A 14230-nucleotide genomic window follows, 5' to 3' on the forward strand; every position below is an offset into this window, starting at 1 on the left:
TTCTGCTGGAGGTAGACGCTGACTTCAGTTTTTGGAGCCTAGACGTGGCCTGACCTGATATTACATAATGCCATTTATTCTTGTATGCCATGATGTCAGTGGAGAGAGACATTTGCCCGAGAAAGACATTTGGCCGAAGCTATGTCTACCTGGATTATACACTCTTGCCTTTCTGATAAGAAATAAATGTTTAAATATTTTAAACATATTTTCAAATTAAATGCAGCGGATGTCCAAGGCTGACACTGGGATTTCTGGCATTGGATGTGCTGAGGATTTTCACCATTATCAAGCATCAGGGCTCTTCCAAACTGAATATGAGCTGCACATTCCACATGAATACAGCCTAATACATATTTCACATAGATTTTTTCAGGTACCATGAGAATTTACTTGCACCAGATGTGGAATCGCAGCAGATTTGAGAAACATTTAGTTGCCATATCTACAACTCGATCCTTATCAGATTCTGATCTTGTGAACATAGGCTTACTGATCACAAAAGTAGACAGTAGGTTTTGTATTGTTTACTATGCACAACCAACATCTGATCAGCCCATGAGGAAAATAATCTGGATATAGGCCGTCCATGTCTGGTACTATGCAGTGTAAAAGTGGCTTAGATAAAACCGCCACACAGTGATTAAATAATATAGCCATACAGAGTACTAGAAACTGCATTATATCTATTAATATAGCTGTATGTCTACTATGCATCTGTCTGTCTTAAACATATGTGCGTTGTTATGAACCACAAACCACAAAGATGCCCATCCTTATGCTGCTATGTGAACATCTAGCGTTCTGTACTATGATATATCTGTGTGCTGTGACACATGCTTGAAGCTGTCATGATCCAGAGAATATTAAGAGGCTGAGAACAGAAAGGCAGGGAAAACAAGGGCCGGTGGAGGTTACCAAATGGCATGGGCACCATTTTGCCGTTAGTATAGATGGGTTCTGTTCACGCCAATGTATGGTGCAATGCATGCTTGTCTATGTACAGACATTATAAAGAATTACCATTTTCCAATAACACTTAAACACCCTTCCATTTCTGGAATAAAAAATAACTCAGCACTTCCTGATGACACACGGGCCTGCAAGCAAACCAGCACTCTATTACAATACTTCCATAAAGGCTGTCACTTTAAGGCTAGGGCTACCCAGTGACTTTGGCTGCAACTCCCATAGTGGGTCACCACGCGACTGAATTCACTTACAATGGTCAAGGAGTCACAGGCGTCACAGCAAACTTGGGTTGCAAGATAAGGGGTCACAGACAAAGTCACAGTGTAGTCCTAGCCTAAAGGGATTTTCTCATCTAAGACATTTACGGAAGGCTCAGTGTTTGATAGGTGAGGGTCCCAACTCTGTTGAAAACAGAAGGACGTGCTATAAATGCAGAGGTGGCTGCGCATGTGCTGCTCTCTATTCACTTCTAAGGCAGTTCTGAAAACAACCAAGCCCTCAGCCCCTTTAAATCATTAAGTATCCTTCTGAAAAGAATATACTACAAGACATTTATTCATTCAAAGACAATTACTGTAACACTGCCAAGCTCCGATGTTCATGTAAACAGGATATATGCTGCCAGGTGTCACCTCTTAGGCATCGCCGGTCCTGTTCTGTAGGTTTGATGTACAGTGTATGGGATCAGAGATGATATGCACATGAATCAGGTTATTATCTGACACCACCACGGCATGAAATGACATGACCAGGCAAGATCACTTCCTCAGATGGGAAAGTCAACTTGCCAAGAGCTGCAAGGCTTTCATCTCGAGACTTCATAGCAATTCCACCTGTGACATATATCCATAGTGCGACTGTAATATCATTCCAGGGCAGACGCGGATTAGACACCAATGGATTATAGATACAGGAGTCAAGAAGTCATTCTGCAGTTTTAACCCATGAATAAACTACTTATACATGAAGATTTTTCTCCCATAAATTACCAACTTGAGATTATTTTGATGCATTAAATATTATTTCAGGGTTCCAATTCTTACAGCGTGACCATTTTTATAACAGATGAATGAATGGTCACAGTCAGTATATAGGTGTATTACAAATCTGGATTTGGGGACGATAGACAAGAGGTGATTTTTTTTTAGAGAGGTTCCATTGTAGTTTGTTGCTATATAACAGATTTTATCTATGTATGTCCAGCACCGTGTTATATGTTTATGCTACATAAAGGTTATTATTATATCAAAGATAAGTATTTATATTGCGTGCACAAGCACCTGTACACAAAAATTCCCTTTTCTTGTTATTTTTTCTTAGAATTTCCTTATCTAGTTTTGCAAGTTTTTAACCTGCTGTATACAGACTATGTCACCATGTCCTGTCACTTGTCACGATGAATATATCTGATATGACATTCTCAGCCACAGGTATGACTGTGTACATAGCGAATTGTTACAGATATATAATATTATGTAACATCATGTAAATCATGTATCCTTTTCTGTTAGTTATCCAGATATTACCATTTTTCCATAAATCGGTGGGTGACAATCACTGCGGCTTCTTTTACCTCTCACATTCAGGCTACTTTAGTATGACATATCTATTCCACATCATGGCATACATGAGAGAATTTGCCAGTCACGGAGTTTGGCATATATGGTTGAAAGCTGCTGTGACGACAGCTATATCGGCGCTACCCAGCTTTCTCAGAAGCAGATATAACATAAAATAGAGGACACCTCAAGGACTGTTTAGTCTATGGCTTGAGCTGGGCAATGCCTGGCACAAGACGTTATCAGGTCTGCCATTGAAGCGTATAATGAAACTTTTGGAGGACGGTCACTGGGAGCGCAATTTTAGCTTTTCCGTGAGACCGAGTCCTATGGCACACAAGGTGCACCTGTCTACAGCGTTCCCATCACATGAGGGGTCACCTAGCCCTAGGATAAGACATAGGTTTCTGCAAAGTTGTAGGACAGGAGGAAAGCACATTAACCCTTTGGATGACTGTCAGCTCTGGGGTAAGGTCTGACAGAACATGAGGGCAGTGCACACAAGTCTGCCAGCCTGCAATCTCTGCCCAGTGTGCCCAGTGCACCTTCTTACCTGCCAGGATGCCTCCTCCAGAGGTGCTGGACTGCTCCGAGCTCGCTAATATCCGTCCTTGCGCCCTGTGCACACTATATGAGCCTAGACTGGAACCGGCAGAATGAAGAGTCCTCTGCCCCTAGAGATAGTCAGAAGAAGCAAGTCTCAAGTAGCGATGGCAAGGCGCATGCGCGTCCCTCCCGATCCTCCCCCCGCCGCATTACTTACAGACTGCTCTCACCCCGGGCAAGACAATGACAGTAATAAAGAGGAGGAGGGCGGGCGGGCAGAGAGCAAACTTTACCCTGCTCCAGTGTTCACAGGAGGAGGGGGCTATTGTTCTCTGGAAGAGCCTGAGGGGTCCTCCTCCAAGCTGTGGCTACTGGATTATGCCTAATGGCGAGTGACGATTAATTATACACAAATAGCACAAGAATATCACAACGAGGGTCTGACACTTGGTACTTTCTTGCTGTTTCCTCACATATCCCATAAAGTACTTTAGAGGAGACCTGATATGTCACCACAATACAATTATTGTATAAGTCATGATTTCTGCACGTAAAAGATTCTGCAGCGTTACTGCAGCGTGTGGCCTCAGCCTAAAAGAAAAAGTGTCTTTGTTGCCCCTAGCAACCAGTCACAGCTCAGCTTTCATTTCTCAGTCGGCTCTAGAAAATGAAAGAGTCACTGTGATTGGTTGCCATGGGAAACAAAGAGAGTATCTTTAAGACAGGTTGATAAATATTGGAATCCATCATGGCTACTATGAAGGGAAAATCTGGAGATCCTCCCCCATACAGAGTACATTAGGTTCACACTAGCACTGGCCCTCTGTTGTTTAGGTCCGTCAGGAGGCCTGGACAACGGCGAGGCGGACTGCGAAATCAGCAGTTATATACCAAGCCCAGGGAGCCATTGACTATTATGGAGTCCATTGGTTGTCCATCATTTTTAAACAAGCAGATGATGCAAAAAATCCTCCATGCAGGACTTATTCCTCTGACGATTTTGGGTGGACTCTGCGATGGGGTCTTCAATGAAGACTATGATACAGATGTGAACCAAGCTTGAAACAGTTGGAATTGCACTTACCATCATGTGCTTTCCCTATATCTTATACAGTGTTAAGGGGGCAATAAACTAACTGCACTGATTGCTCAGGAATGGTGGGGCTAAAAAAAAAAATTACAACTGTGCCAGAATCAGCCAAACGGCACCCATTAAATGAGGGTCATTCCACATCAAGTGGACCAGTTTTTAAAATTGTCCCCACTTGACCTTTGATTTTGCTGAAAATTTATAAGGATGTACATGTATGTTTGAAACGAGGTTCTGTAAATTTTTGGGCCAGATATCAAATACCTGGGGCACTGTTGACCTTTCGCTGGAGATGGTCCACTTGACATGGAATGATCCATGATGCAAAGTGCTAGATCTGGTGGAGGGGGTGAATGGGTGTTTTTAAAGAGGACCTTTCATGGTCCGGGGCACAGGCAGTTCTATATACTGCTGGAAAGCCAATTTAGCGCACTGTCGGCTTTCCCAATCTGTGCCCCGGGTGAAGCGCTAGTGTCCCGGTACTGTAGCTCTTCACAGTCAGAAGGGCGTTTCTGACACTCTGTCAGGAACGTCCTTCTGTACAAGCAGCGCCAATAGCGCTGTGCTCTGAGACCAGGGAGGAACGCCCCCTCCCCTCCTGATAATACTCGTCTATGGACAAGCACTGTGAGCAGAGGGGGGGCGCTCCTCCCCACTCACACTGTACAGCTCTATTGCCGCTGCTTGTACAGAAGGATATTCCTGACAGAGTGTCAGAAACGCCCTTCTGACTGTGAAGAGCTACAGTACCGGGACCGCTAGCTCTTCACCCGGGGCACAGATCTGGAAAGCCGACATTGCGCTGAATTCAGCACACTGTCAGCTTTCCAGCAGTATATAGAACTGCCTGTGCCCCAAACAATGAAAGGTCCTCTTTTAAGACAAAAACAAAGGTAGAGAAAGTATAAATGACAGCGGCTACTTCTCTTTTTTTCACTCCACTCCTGGATGTAAATATCTGATCTGTAAATTCTCACTCACAACTCAGGGCAATAGAGACTTAAAGGGATCTTCCGATGCTACAATATTGATGAGCTATCCTTAGGTCATCTCTCTCAGGCCTCTTACAAGGGTCTCAACAGCTTTTAACAGTTGCAAACCCTATTGTACATCAACACTACAGGGATACTATTAGATCATTATGTGCAAGACTTTTTTTCTCCGTTACACAGGTAAACAAATATGACGGAAGAAAGTGTCCGCCATGTTGTTTACATTACAGTCAATGGGAACGGACACAGACAGAGAATGCTCCGTCTGTGTCCACTAATCTGCTACTATTAATGTCCGTTGTTCTCATCCTATGACGAATAACAGCAATGGACATTAATAATGGTAGTGTGAAAATAGCCATACAAGGATACTATGGAAGATATCTTTTGGCTTAATACCCTACATTATGTGTATTGTCATCTTTGAACTATTTTATATCTAACCCACATAATCGATGTTCCTATTGTTACTTGAACGAGTGACTTGTGTGTTGTATCACTGTACCCAGTATACTGGAGAATCAGAAAAAAACACTCTTCTTAGGCTGAGTTCACACGTAGTTTTTCGGTGAGGATTTTGAGGTCGAATTCGCCTCAAAATCCTGACCAAAAAGACAGCTCCCATTGAAATCAATGGGAGCCGGTCAGTGGGAGCGACATGCTCATTCTTCAGGCGGATTCGTCTCGCGAATCCAAAAAACCCCATGTGAACCCAGCCTTACACTCTCCTTACACAGTAGTTTCATCTTGTACTCTGAGGAACATGTTGATTTGGGATTGTTTGGCAAAGATAAATATCTTTATCTCACACCTGTTTCCTATCACAAAAGTGTGTGTGTGTTAGTAAATAGTCTTCCAGAACATAAATATATAAAGATTTCAGAATGTGACATAAAGATGGAAAATATTTTAACATTCCATTTCAATTCATATCACTAAGAGCTTCTCTGGAGAAAAAAACATAAAGTATTAGTAAGATTATAAACTAGTTGATATTATTACACCCACATATGTCCACCACATATATGTAGCTACACTTTCCCTTAGCTGGAGCACATATACCTCCCACATACCCCCTTCAGCCCTGCCTCATCCCCATACTCCTATATGGCCTAAATGGAGAGGAACTATGGCCCGTGATACCTTTATAACTGATGTTTTTGTGTTTGTTTGTTTTTTACCAGTTTAAGTAAAGAAGACAGTTTGGGTGATATGGGCCAAATGATTACCCACCTAACAATTATCTTAAGTTCTTTATTCTGCATTTTAACAATAAGTAATAAACACAACAAACAACTATAACATTAAAATTTCCCCAGAATCGTCAACATGAATGGGGTTCAACATCATGTTCAACATAGACCATATATTTATATCTCGGGAGACAGATTTGCATATTTTTCCCATGATCCCTCACAGTGGAGCGTAACTGGCTTAATAAGACTCCACACACCTACATGGTGGTCTCTCCCTAAGCAGTGACAATATTCCCTTAACATAGACCATATATGGAGCCGACTTAAATTTGTGACTTTTTTGCCCGCAAAATAAGCGAAAAGAATAGAAGTTATTTATGGATGTGTGATTGTCAGTCTCTAGCTCTACATTGAAGTCGACTAGTTTTTCCAAATATTGGGAACATAAAACAGCTGTTATGAAGTGTCTTGTGTAAAATATTTTAGGAGGTAAAGTATATTTGTACAGAAGATGTGCAGTTCCCTGGAGAAGAGGGTTTGGCAATAAGGTCAGCAGAATGGGGAAATCTTTTGCTGGAATCTTCAGGCTCTGTTATTATTGCCCCTTCACAGGATCCTCTTGTGGGTCTGTCTGAAGCTAGCGATCAAACAAAGAGTCCTCAATACGTATACTGGTAAAGTAAACAGAGTATATACAGTACTAGACTGTGCAATAAATCTCAGCGTGGTGGCTTTTATGAGTACTATCTATACTCTAGACCCAGAATGCACCCTGCTGTGCCCTAATAGTACCTGAAAGCCATCTCAGATAGATCATTTACTTTTACTTTACTATCCAGATTTTCCAGAGACATATAAGATTCCTTTTGAAAGTTTTAGACTCCAGGGTCATTGGAAATGCTGCAATGGATTGGTGGTCCTGTCTAACAAATGTGTCCTAGAGGTCAGCACTGCTAAATCCACGCTGACTTAACTTATAGGAATGTCTGCGGGTTAATTCATTTCCTATAATAAATACCTTCTCCTGTTCTAGATGGTGAAATACTATGTTTTTGCATTTACATCTTTAAAGTGACCTTTGCATTCCTAAGTAGTATAGCACACAACTGTGGAAATAAATGCATCAATGTACAGTATATAGTGTTATACAATATCCTAAAATGATAAAGCAATAATAGAATGAACAAAGAAAGCTGTCCCTAATCTCCAGCCCACCTTCAGGTGTCTCCCCCACATCACACAATCGGTTCATCAAGTAAACCCTTCCTGCTACTGTGACTGCGTAAATCTATTTTAAAGTACATGAACCAACATCAGATCCTGTCCATTTGTTTTTGTAACCACTTATATGGCCCAAATCTTTTTGGAAACTTTACATATATTCTCCACATGTCATGTTATTACAACTTTTAGCTTCACTAGGAATATCCTGTACAATGGGTCTTGAAAAAGACTCTTCCTGGTCCCCAGTCTTGGAATCAAAATTTCGGTATACACTTTTAGGCCAGGGATTTGCCGCGATTTGCCTGCAGTGGAAACGCCACTGGAAAGATCGCTGCGTTTTACAGTAATTGCAAAATGGATGGGATTCATGCTAATCCCATGCCCACTTTGTGGTAAAAGCCGCAGTGCGGACATGATGTGATTTTCAAAACCGGTGCGGTTTTGGAAATCACAGCATGTCAATTATATCTACGGAAACGCCAGCAGTTTCGCCGTAGATATAATGGTAACAAAAAGTCAGTGGAGGAAAACTCCATGAACTTTCTGTTTAAAGCACTGCGGGAAGAATCGTGATGCGTTCCTGCCGCAGTTTTTCCCGCAGCACTTTAGCGCTGCGGATCGTACCGTGGGGCCTTAGCCTTAGTATATGTTGAGTTGGACTTCTGCCTCAAGTTCCTCTCAACTTTCTGGCCCTCTGGCTTTCTGCCATACCACAGCTTTCTGCAGTGGCTCCACAGTCTGAACATACGTTTAGACTACCATCAGGATCTACAGTAACATGAGTTTCAACAGACCCTGGAATTGCTGAGGAGCTTGAATAAATTGTGTCCATTACTGATAGAGAAGGTTAAAGGGGTTTTCCCATCTCCCTGTGTCAGCAGCTTTGTCTTTACTTCTGACTTCCTGAATTCTTCAGCAAACTGGTTGATGGGCTTTGACTGTTTGGTGAACAGGACTCTATAAAGTATAGAATGCTATATATATATATATATATATATATATATATATATATATATATATATATATATATATATATAGTAAGCTGATGGCCGGCAAAATAATAGCGGAGGGGGTGTACATCTCGCCCAGACTACTCAGGTGGGCAAGATGAGAGAAAGTCCAGGAATGACTTACTCTCAGCAGACTGCTTTTGTCTGCTGAGCTTTTTGTCACATGCTCAGTATTGGACTGGATTTTTTAGGAATGGCAGGTAGGATTGGCAGTAGGACCTGTCATTCCACACCCCCTCCAGTCCACACATTGTGGATGTTTCTGCAGCGTGTCAGCTGCTGTGGATTGTCCTCATCAGTGAGGTTTAAAAGGTCAGCTCCAGCAGCAAGACTTTGGACAGAGCTGGGCCAGCTGGAAGGTCACACTGTGGGAGCTGTGTCTTGTACCATTTGATTTTTGCTATTGAATCTGCTATTATAGGTGAGGTAACCTATTTATGTGTTTAGCCAGAGCCTATCCGGGCAGGTATTTATTTTGTATTGTCTCTTTTTTTTTTCCTTTTTGGTTGCTGCACTGTATCTTGTGGAGTAAAAATAAAACTGTACCTTTTTAGACTAAAAATCTGGATTTATGTGTCTGTGCCACCCTACCTAGCAACTTCAGACCCTGACAATATATATATATATATATGTATATATATATATATAGCTTTTACCATGAGAGATTATTTATTACGATTACTAGAAATCTACTATAAATGTTGATCAAACAATTGGCATAGTAAATGTATATTACATTACACAGGTTTGAAGAGAACACTTATCATGCTTCTACAGAGGGTGTACTTGCTGAATCTTTGTGTTTACATAGAGAGATAACAGACACTTTTGAAGCATTTCAGAGCAATCTTTAATTAGCTGACCGGAATGTCATAACCAAAGAGATTTTTTTTTTTTTTTTAATGTAGATTGTGAACCCTATATAGGGCTCACAATTTACATTTTTCCCTATCAGTATGTTTTTGGAGTATGGGAGGAAATCCACACAAACACAGGGAGAACATACAAACTCCTTGCAGATGTTGTCCTTGGCAGGATTCAAACCCAGGACTCAAGTGCTGCAAGGCTACAGTGCTAACCACTGAGCCACTGAGTTGTGTTGCCCCAACTGGTGAGATTTATCCCTCTGAACTGTTATCACATGACAGGATAGGGCCTATTGTTTAGTGTTTAAACAATGGGAGGAATAATTATCTAACATAGCAGGCAAATGAAGCAGCATTTCTAAAGCAATGTATTTAGGAAAACAATTGAAATGACATAAATTAGCAGTATAGATAGGAGACTTGAGGTAGGAATACCTCTCTCAACTTCTTTCTATCTGTACACTTTCACTAACATTCTTACTAAAGCTTGGTTCACAATACATACGGGTTCACATCACATCTCAAAAGTATGCCAAAAACATATGCAAACACTTGCCATAAACACTTGCAAAATAGCTCTTAAAGGGTTTTTTCAGGCCTAAAAACAGGTCACTAATCTCAGATTTATGGTTTGACACCTGGCACCCTCCTGATCAGCCATTTTCAGTACATAAAGAATGGAGAAGGAACTCAGCTTCCTATCAAATGAAAGGGAGCTTATTTGCAGTACCTGATGTGGGCACTACACAGGGAACAGTGCTATCTGCTTCCTGCTCCATTCTCTGTGTAGTAGCTGCTGAGAACAGTTTATAGATGGGGGTGTTGGATGTCAGACCCTCGCTAATCTGATATTGATGACCAGCTCTGCTCACTATGAATATCGGAGTCTAGTGGGTGGTGCTACCTAGTACCTAGTGATTAACAGTGTTCGGGAGTATTTAAAATACAAGTAATTAAAATAGTATTTAAAATACTTGTCAGGTATTTGTATTTTGCAATTAAAATACTTTTAGGAAGTATTTTACGTATTTTAATTACTGTCTAAATTCAAAACAAAAGTTGGAATTTAAATAACCTGCTTCACCGCACTTAAAAAAAAAAACGACACCGCGAGTCACGTCATCACTCTCGTTTCTTGTATCTTGTGCAAGGTGCGACGAGAGGAGGGAAAATTCCAGCGCGTTTCCAGTAACGCAAGTCTGCCTTGTAGTGAAGCGTGATTTATTTTTAGTTTTTAATCATCCCGATCACGTAATCCATTCCGGAAAATTAATTCAAAAATGGAGGAAAATCATAATACTAGTGAAGGGGACGCAACCGACAATGATTCAGATCTCGAGGGCCCACATCTCCCTGCAATTTTGGACAGAACTTTTTTCAAAATTAACAAGACTAAATCCAAAGCGGCAGGGGCAGGACAAAAAGTGTCTGCTTACTGCAAGGCCTGTCCAAACAAGTTACTCACAGGTCAAATAAACTCAACGTCCAACTTCCTTAAGTACTTAAGGGTAAGGTTTTTAATTACATCATGGTTTGGTTTTTATTTTACAATCCCCAACCCCGAAGCAAATTTTTAAAACCGGACGTATGGTTTATAGGTGCGTGAGTTGAAAGTGATAAAAGCCTTTTCTTTTTTTTTTTTTTTTGGACGATTAATTTTTTACCACACTATTAAAAATTAAAATAAAAATCTGATTTCAAATTAAAAATTAAATATAATTATACAAAATATAAAAAAAACTATAAAAAATATAAATATAAAAATATACTATTAAAATATAAATAAAAAATATAAAAAACTAAATTAATATCCTTTTTTAAAACAAGTAAAATACGTTCAAAGAATTTTCTCACGCGTCCCGAGATTCACGAGAATTGACGAGAATCTCTCCCACGCTGCGTTAACTTGTTAATTTATTAATGATAAAAACGAACAATTTCTACGTTTTTAACATGTTATATGTTATTGTTTTTTAAAAGAATCCGATCGGGAATATATTACTGTATGGTTAAGTCATGAAATACAGTAAATTAGCTTCTTTTAGCCTATGTTCAATTGTTCCTTTTTTTGTTTTTATTATATTTTTTGTTTAAATTTTTCAAGTATTTTAGTATTTTTAAAATACTTTTAAAGTAGTATTTAGTATTTCTATTTAAAATACTTCAGTCATAAGTATTTTGTATTTAAAATACTTTCCCAAAGTATTTTCCCCGAACACTGGTGATTAATAGCCAGTCCGTATAAGAGTGAATATGGACATAGCTATCAGTCTTTGAGAAGGGCTATCCACAGGATTCATAAACATAGAATATACAGTAAATTCTACTAATTCTACTGAATCTTTCTCTATAAGTTAGCTTTTTTCTTTCCTCATGCTCTATAACATGCAGTCTGATAGAGTGGACATCATGGTGAACATAATAGGTTTGTTTTTACCCCATATCACCCATCCTCCACATATGTCCATGCATGTTTTTCTCTGCCCTGGACAACAAGGAATGTAATTTATCTATTCTCTCTGCAGGAGAGGAATTATCCTGCTCCCACCAGACACCAGGGACTATCATTTACCTATCCAAAGCAGGATATCTCACAGACCACCAGGGACAATGTACTGAAGTCATATGTCTTGTTAATGCCTGTGGGTCTCCTAGGAGTAGACTTGCTGGAGCTAGCTGACATTACTTATGATGCTTACATAGTGTGATAGTCTTCATGAATCTAGTGGAACTAGTTCTCATGGTACAGCAGAGGGATTCAGCTGCAGGCTTTGTAGCTGCACCATGCTATTATGGCTGTTTGTAAGATATCTTGGATTTGACACCTTGAATATCAGCATTGGTACAGCTGTCTCCTGCCTTACATACTGTGACAAGGAATCAAGAAAAAGCACAGCATGAGATCTGCTCAACCTGTAATAAAGCGCAGTATTGTGATTCTTACCAACATGAAGTTTGTGGACACAAGTTATTAACAGGAAATTCCCACTTAATTTATGTACTCTGCAAACTGAGCATGTGGGGTTTCTACATCTGACATGCATTAATAATATAAGAGCTCCGGTCCAAATGACGCATATTGATCCTTCTTGTTCCAGACTCTGCTGGAGAGGCTGCGGCCAAGTGGGTTCATTCTTGCACTTGTGGTGGGACTGTCCACCAGTACAAACCTTCTGGATTAAGGTATTTCATTTTATGTAGAAGAGAAAGAGGATCCAGCACCCAGAACTCTTGCACACGGGAGTAGGGTTAAAACTTCGCTTTTATTTTTCACATTAAAAATTCGGACATCTCACAATAGTGTGGTCCATATGCAGAGGTGGTCCTCTGCATATGGACCACACTATTGTGAGATGTCCGAATTTTTAATGTGAAAAATAAAAGCGAAGTTTTAACCCTACTCCCGTGTGCAAGAGTTCTGGGTGCTGGATCCTCTTTCTCTTCTACTGCAATTGCCACGGCTCCAGCCGGAGGGAGCCCTTTTTCCTGTGCATCCAGGAGGACTCTTCAGGCGAACACCGTAAAATACATAAACTGTAAGTGAACATGTTTTTTCTTTTTTGGCACTACAGAAAACTGTCTTATTATTAAGGGGCTGAGTGCATGCCATATTTTTCCACATTTCATTTTATGTCCGCCATTGCTGGTTTAGCTATCAGTCCTTCTCCTGGTCTCACCCTTTGTTTCTTAGATATCGGTAGCTTTCCCTTGGATTTGCAGGTCGTGCTGGGGCAGATTGTGCTCGCAGCTCGGGCCATGATCGCTCGTCAGTGGAAGTCCGCTCCCTGTTTGACCTTAGCTGAACTATTTCACCATGTGAACTTGGCATGTACCTTGGAACGTTTGTTGTCTAGCAAAAACCATACTTACGCCAAGTTTCGATCCCAGTGGTCTCTCTGGATTTCGTATGTGGAGTCTAATAAGGGTGTTCTTTCTCCTCGGCCTCAGGCCGCTCCCATGGGGACCCCTTGATTTCTATTTACCTACTATGTTGTTACCCCAGGTGGCTTTATCTTCTTTTATTTTATTCTATTTTGTTTTTGGATGTATTTTGTGTTTCCTTGGTACCATATTCAGGTATGTGGTTTTGTTGTTTATGTTATTGTTTTTTTTTTTTTTTTTTTTTTTTTTCGTCCCTTGTTGTTCCTATCCCATCTCCCCTATTTCTCTTTTTCTTGTTTCTTTCCTGCTCCCTTTTGGTTGTTTTCCCCCTTTCATCCCTTTCTTGTCTTCTCGTAGAATTGGTGTCTTTGTAGCGTTTGTATATCTGGTCCTTTGGTCTTTGTATGTCTGGTCCTGTTTGTGTCATTCTTGTTTTTTGATTGCAGCCCGACGTCCCAGCTTACGATTCCTAAAGTATTATTTGGACTTATGCCGATTCTTCTTTTGTTTGTAGTTGCTTTTTTATTCTATTGTAAAAGCTTTCTCCTTTTCAATAAAAATCATATTTAAAATAAAATAATAATATAAGAGGTGATGAACTATACCAACAATTCGGAATATGGGCACAATTGTATAGCAGGTCAGGAGGGTAGCTGTCAGTAACAGACCCCATCAGATATTCTTCATATTAGACACAGTTTATATGATTGTATGCAGTGGTGTAACTAGGAATGGCGGGGCCCCGTGGCGAGCTTTTGACATGCCACCCCCTGACCAACACCGACGCCGAAGACCTCGACCGACCCCCTATTCCACATTCCTGCACGCTCTATTATGTCCCTTAGTGGCCCCTGCACACAGTATTATATCCCTTAGTGGCCCCTGCACACATA

The 14230-nt window shown here is 40.5% G+C and overlaps 1 protein-coding gene across 2 annotated transcripts in view; it reads right to left on the reverse strand.

Annotated features, from left to right (window-relative positions):
* RIN2 (Ras and Rab interactor 2) overlaps window positions 1-3198 on the reverse strand; it is a 119615-nt gene extending 116417 nt beyond the window's left edge. The window contains exon 1 of one of the 2 annotated variants that reach the window (XM_075267610.1): window positions 3085-3198. The gene's annotated coding sequence lies outside the window, so the exon portion shown is untranslated. The remainder of the gene's footprint in view (window positions 1-3084) is intronic. The other variant, XM_075267611.1, reaches the window with a different exon arrangement.
* Window positions 3199-14230: the final 11032 nt, after the last annotated feature.

Source organism: Leptodactylus fuscus, chromosome 3 (genome assembly GCF_031893055.1).
Source record: "Leptodactylus fuscus isolate aLepFus1 chromosome 3, aLepFus1.hap2, whole genome shotgun sequence".
In the NCBI taxonomy this organism is placed as follows: domain Eukaryota; kingdom Metazoa; phylum Chordata; class Amphibia; order Anura; family Leptodactylidae; genus Leptodactylus; species Leptodactylus fuscus.